At 41.9% G+C, this 6791-nt stretch overlaps 1 pseudogene; it reads right to left on the reverse strand.

Annotated features, from left to right (window-relative positions):
- Window positions 1–3111: 3111 nt before the first annotated feature.
- On the reverse strand, window positions 3112–6443 carry LOC101444738 (1-acyl-sn-glycerol-3-phosphate acyltransferase epsilon pseudogene; annotated as a pseudogene).
- Between the last annotated feature and the right edge of the window lie 348 nt (window positions 6444–6791).

Genomic DNA, 6791 nt, shown 5'->3' on the forward strand with positions numbered 1-6791 from the left:
TTCTTCCTTTCACTCCCCTTTCTCCTGCCTGGCCTTCTCCTTCCTTTTCTTGACTCCTCAGGGAGCACTTTCTTAATAACTTACTTGCATATGAATCTTCATTACAGGCTCTGCTTCTAAAGAACCCAAACTAGGATACCCTATATCTCTAAGAATGAAGAGTTACGCCAGTTTTGATGACCACAGGCTTGTCTTCACCCTGAAAGCTTTGCAAATGCATGTGATAAAACAGCATCTGTAACAGTAGATTCCTGCAGTTCCCAGCATCCATATGCCCTTCCTTTGATAACAGTATTCTGATTTTCCTTGGAAGCATCCCTTGCTCTCAGTCCATAATGTTTGGGCATGGCATGAACACATACACATACACTCATACACACAATCAAGAGAGGGCCATTTCTGGCTAATCAGAATCAAAGGATTGGCTTTGTGGTGGGTATGCAATCCAAGCTGAGCCAATAAGTCTCAGCCTGGGCATGTTTCTGGACTTCTTGGGAAAGTACTGCTGTCTTTCCACTGAAACAGTTAATCTTCAATAAGTAAGCCTGGGCTGCTGAGGATCATCTGCCACATGAATGTCCACAGATTGAGGCACTCACTGAAGAAAACAAAACCAAGGGGCAGATTATAAAATACAAAATTCTGTCAACAGTATTTGAGTCCAATATTAGTCTTGATTTTTCAATACTATGAGCCAATTCAATCCATCTTCTGCTCAAGCCACCTGGAGATGAATCATTTGCAACCAAATGACCCTCCCCTGATTAATATCTCTTATATGTGTCTGGTGAAAACCAGCATTTAGGAAACTATCCATTCTTGAAATGATTGATGTGGCAGAAATAGTATGGACTCATGTCTGGAATCCTGGTAATTAAATGATGTGATCCAGGTCCTTTCTGGACCTCAGTATCCTGATCTGTGATAAAGGAACATTTATACATGTATTTCCTAGAGGTGGCAGAAGAGTTCTGAGTCTAAGACTCCATGGTTGATTCCTTTAAGAGTGTGCCCTTTGTGCCAGGCTCTCCCACCCAATTTCTCAGGCCCCCAAGACTCTGAGCTCTGACCCTGGGTTTTCATCACAAAGGCCAGATTCTGTCGACATCCTTGGCCCTACCTACAGGTCCATGCATGAGTACAGGAAAAACAATGGAACCCAGCCTAGGTTTACACATTGGAGAGCTGGGACTTTTCCTGGGAAGTCCTCTGCCTCCTTGGGCAACTCTTGTGCTCCTTGTAAGAATATGCCTTGTCAATCATTGCACTCTTCAGTCAGATTAATTCAATCCCATTGGTCCCAAGAGAGGCCTAGGACTGCTGTAGGGGCTCACACGTGGAGAGAGCCAAGAGTTAGAGAGACTGAGTTCAAAATACCAGCTACTTTACTTACTAGCTGAGTGATCCTGTTACTTCATCTTTCTAAGCTTCAGTTTCCCCACATGTACAATGGGAATAATAGCAGCTTATTTCATAGGAATTTTCTCAGGATTAAAAAAACACAGATGTTACCAGTCTCTGCCCATATTCTCTTGGATTATTTTACCATTCCGCACAACCCTGACTGGCCCCTGGCCGTACCTGTGGTTCTTTTTTGGAAGGCTACCATCAGGCTGCTGGAAACTACTTTGTCCGGGAAGAAGCACAAAAATACTGTACCTGGAAATACATACCATTGCCTATTCCCACACCCCAGTCAGCCCTTAACCAATGTCTGGTAGGGCAGGGGTATAAATGTACCATCCCTCCTGCCCTGGATCTGGCAACATAGATCTGGTTCATTGTCTCCAGAGCCACCCTGCAGGATTGGCCTGAAGTCATCCTCTATGAGACTTGGCTGGATACAGCATCTTTGCCTGGGCTCCTTCCCTGCGCAGCCCAACTATCCACTTCCCTACTGTTTTGTCCTGGAGCAGCTTCTATCAATCATTCTTACATGAATTGTCTTCTCAGCATTTGTGAAATCCAACCTAGGACACTCTTATCTAAAGCTTAACAGATTGCCTTACACATAACTGGTGCTCATGCAGCAAATGCTGCCATTTCTGTTAGAGGGTGTCCTCCAAGTGCCAACACTACATGAGTACAAGCAGTGAATAAGTCCGTGGTGGGTAGACACATATGTACACAGCTCACTCCTGGGAGAGAGAAACCAACATCCCTCAAACACATGGTCTATAACCATGACTTAGAGGCTGATTCCTCTGTAAGTCATGTTCCCAAATCCCACAGAAGCAATGTTACCTTATGAGGCTTATGCATCTCACCAGCAGTCTAATGCCCTGTTGTAGTAGGAGATCTGCCTCCAAACACAGAGTTGAATCATCTGAGATGGCTCTATCCAAGCACACTATAGTAGGCAACCTCCCAATGTGTCCATATGACTGGGCAACCCAGGCAACCTTCACATTTATATTTCCATACATATAGGAGGAAGGGTTGGGCAGGACAGTGTGAGGGATAGGATAGCCACAAGGGGACTCAAAGAGTGTTCAGGGGAGAAGAGGAGACCCCCAGGCCTGGAAGTGTTAAGAGGCTCCCAGATGGTCATCCATGCATTGCTGGCTCAGAGCATGCCCAGCCACAGTCAGAGTGTGGAAGTCAGGGACTAGAGGAGAAGCTTCCTTGCTGGTAGAACCCCTCCTGTGAAGGCATGTGGGAAGTACTATGTAAGCAGAAGGTTGAGTGGCATCCTTCCTAACTCTATCCACCTGGTGTGGACTGGAATGGAGCAAGGGCCCAGACCCAGGAAATAAGATGCATACTCAGGGACCCTCTCCCTGGAGACAGTTTTCTTGGTGGGATATTAAAATAATTATAAGTTGCTTTTTTCAGCCCCAAAAGGGTTTCTCAATGAAAATAGCACCATTTTCCTGGATAGCTTAAAGCTGACCTTGGAAAGAAAGCTAAGACTGATACAGGAAGACCTGAGAGACAAGCCCCATGCCAGCCTACAGCTGAGATGAGGAAAAAGTTGGATCCATGAAGACTCAGAGGAAGAGGAAATACAGAGGGGAAGGCTGAGACTGGCCAGAGGCTATCTGCCATCTTCAACACATGACAGCTGACTTTGGTGAGACTTATGGTACCTTGAGTTGTACTTCCTTTTTCTTTTTTTTTTTTTTTGACAGTGAAAGATTTTATTTTTTTAAACTTTCATCCAAACACACCCTTTTTCTAAAAAAGACATGAAAGCACACACATCGATGGCATTGTGATAAAGAAAAGCTAAGTAATAACTAAGCTGTAAATAAAACACTAATACAAACAAAAGCTTAAATGACATGTGGAAAAGAATTATAGACAGGCGCAGTGCTCTGAACTTTAGAAAACAATAATTCAAGACAAAATGAATGCAGGTTAATGAAAAGTTTCTAGCTTCCCAAAGATCTCGATACAATTTTTTTTTTAAACAAACATATGTGTATGGACCCTGTGTGAAAAGAGCATCAGGAGAGTCAGAAGGAACGCCAGGCCAGGGTGCTCTGAATGCAGCTCACTCTGCTGTCGAAAAATCACTTAGGACCCTCAGCTGCAAGGACACGGCTTCTTAAAACTTAGGCGAGAGCATACTCATGAACATACTCGTGATCAAATAAGTAACAAAATTTACATTCACTTTGATCTAGTTAGAAATAGATTCTAATTTTAGGACTGTTAAAAAATTATATTTAACAAAGATATGGTATTTATCTTAATTTCACTTTACAGTAAGAGGAAGTTACAATTTGGCATGAGAGCACTTTTCAAAAGCTTTACTTATATCCCCATTCATAACGAAACCAACTGTCACCTGTGGAGATGTGTGTATACTATACATAAGAATATGTACATAATAATTCATACCCACAGCTCTTCAAAGCTGCTGCTTGAAATAGTTACTCTGGTTTTGGAGAAGCAGTATAACACAGACAAAACTTCCCTTCATTATTTTTTTCACTTTATCATGATTCAATTGGTATATTTAATCTGTGTTACTAATATAACAATTGTGAGCAGTAAGCAGAAATGCTATCTTAAAGTTTAAATTATAAAATAAGCCCAGATCACACATTTTAAAAATAAAAAATAAAAAAAATTTTAAAAGCTCTTCTTCCATGGGATACATCATTCTATGACTAAAAATTGTGTATTCTGGTGCTTGAACATAGCTCTTGTTTTGAGGTGATGCATGGTAATCATGTAGTCCCAGTGAACTGTATCTGTATTTCACTGACTTGAAGATGTGAATTTCTTGACATGAAACACAAAATGCCTTTGCAGTAGCTGGTGAAACTTTAAGATCTTAAAGAGTTCAACTTTAGACAAATACTGGTTAGAGATGCATTGCTTCACTGCAAGTCTACTGTGCAAGCCACTGAGCAGCACCACTTAATTTAATCCAAAGGAAAGGAACTACAGCATTGCAGAAATCTACCATGATAACCAAAATGATATTTTTGGATTAAATATTTTGCTAAATCGGAATAATAGACAAAAGGCACATGCTAATCTAGTTGGTATGTTTTGAAAGGCTCCTGGTACCTCAAATGTCTCTGGACTCAGTGTCCAATAGAGTTCACACTGATTATTTAGAGAGAGATATATATACATAACCTAAAATAACAGGAACCCTTAATGTTAAGTACTTATGGCACAGATGTTGCAAAGCACTAAGAGCATAGCAAAAATCTTCAAAATGCTGGGCAATTTAAAATTCTGCAATAATGAATTACAGTCACAATTTTAACTTAAACGTAATTCTCATTTTATACTTTTTTTGTGTAGAGTAGAGGGTGTGCAAATTAAGCTGTTTTAATAAATTAGAAATGTTCATTATTCTGCAAATATAAAATGAAATCAGCTAATAACACAATATAGTAAAAACATGCTCTAAATATAGAGTTTCCTTCACATGAACACTGCTTACCACCCTTTCCTCAAACAGCTTGATACTTAAATACAATTTCTTTGATTGACTTGGAGAAACTAAGCAAAAAGCAGAATATTACATAGTTGCAAGATACTAAATGCTTATTGATAAGAGTTTGGGACCAGTCAAGTTGCAAAAAATATTGAACATAACAAACACAGTGAAATATACTGCAAAGTATAGCATAAACTCCATTTAGTTTTTACCTTTCCAGCAATTTCAGTTATAAAACTTGTAAGACCATATGCTTGTCCAAGACCCACTGCATACAGGCCTTAGTCACAAATTCTATTTTATCCAAAGTTCAATCAACAAGGCTTTTATTTACACTTATTAAATTCAGGAACAATTGGAAGTAACGTGCAGTCACCAAAAACAGACAATGTAGCACTTCCCAGTGACTGGAGACCGCTCCTTGTTCAAGCTTTAATGCTAACCCATAAGCAGCCAATGACGGTTCCATAGATCCACGTTTTCACATAGAGTTTCCTTCCAGCCTCTGTCATAAGCATGCTAGCAGTCAAACCACTTAAGAGCAACAATGATGGTAAAGTCTTCTTGAGACTTAGTTTGGAATTAACACTTTTCCCAGGAAATTTATTTCTTCTTTCTGGATCCAGTGAATCATAGAATTCTATAAGCAACTTATCTTTTATTTCAAAACGTTCATGAAGCCATCTTCTCATATATGCTTGTTCTTCTGGTACATCTTTTTTGTCTATACGATCAATGTGAATATGAATTTTTGGACATTCTTTGCAGAGAAATTCAGTCATGGACGGTGCTTCTTTTCGCTGTCCTTTACTATCCACAGTCCCTTCATAAGCCACTGTAACATCATAAATTGCATCTAAATAATTCTTCATGGAATCAAAAGCAACATGAGTTGCCTTTACTCTTGGTGTGAGCACATGTTTCAATACTGCAAGGCCTTCTTGAGCAGCAAATGTTTGACTAGCTGAAATGACTTTTGTTAGTTCCGGATTATACCTTGTTCCCTCTGGAAAAATCACAAGAAACATTGGAGTTCCTGCTTTCATGTGGCTCTGCAGCTTGTTTCGCATTTCTTTTTCATTAAATTGGCACTTCGCTTTACATAGATTCCTCCATGCTGAGAAAAATAACACCCGTACAGTGGAAGCCACTTCAGCCCGTCCTTCAAAACGTAGCGCACGTGGCCCAGCACGTTCTGTCTGATGGCCAAAATGTCAGCAACGATCCAGTCAACTGTGCTTTGATGATTTGATAAATATATTATATTTTCTTTATTTTTTGGCAAATCCCCATATAGCAATATCTGCACGCCGGTGTAGTTCTCGAAGAAGAAGAGCACCATGCTCTGGTAGACGCAGTAGAGGCGGTCGTCGAGGGCGCGGTAGCAGCGCGCGGGCAGCAGGCAGGACAGCAGGCGCCAGGCGCCCCAGGCCAGCACGTAGGTGGACGCCGAGCCCAGCAGCACGGCGGCCGGCAGCACGTAGCGCATCGAGTACGTGTGCAGCACCAGCGACAGCAGCATTGTCCCGCCTGGCCCGCGGCCCCGCGCCCCAGCCGCATGGGCAGCGCCCCGGGCCCTGGGCCCGGGGAGGAGGCGGTGGCCGCGCGGAGGGGAGGGGACGCCGCTGCCAGTCCGGCTCCGGCAGCTCCGCGGCGGCTACACTGCGTGGCCATCGCCGCTCGCCATAGCTCCCCTGTCGGGGGCCTCCTTTTTCTTTTTGATTTTTTAATATTTACTTAATTGTCTTTATTTAGATACATAGGTCACAAAAAATATTACATTAAAAAATATAAGAGGTTCCCATATACCCCACCCCACACAAACATCACCCCCTCCCAACTTCTCCCACATCAACAACCTCATTCATCATTGTGGCACATTCAT

This window comes from Dasypus novemcinctus, chromosome 18 (genome assembly GCF_030445035.2).
Source record: "Dasypus novemcinctus isolate mDasNov1 chromosome 18, mDasNov1.1.hap2, whole genome shotgun sequence".
Lineage (NCBI taxonomy): Eukaryota > Metazoa > Chordata > Mammalia > Cingulata > Dasypodidae > Dasypus > Dasypus novemcinctus.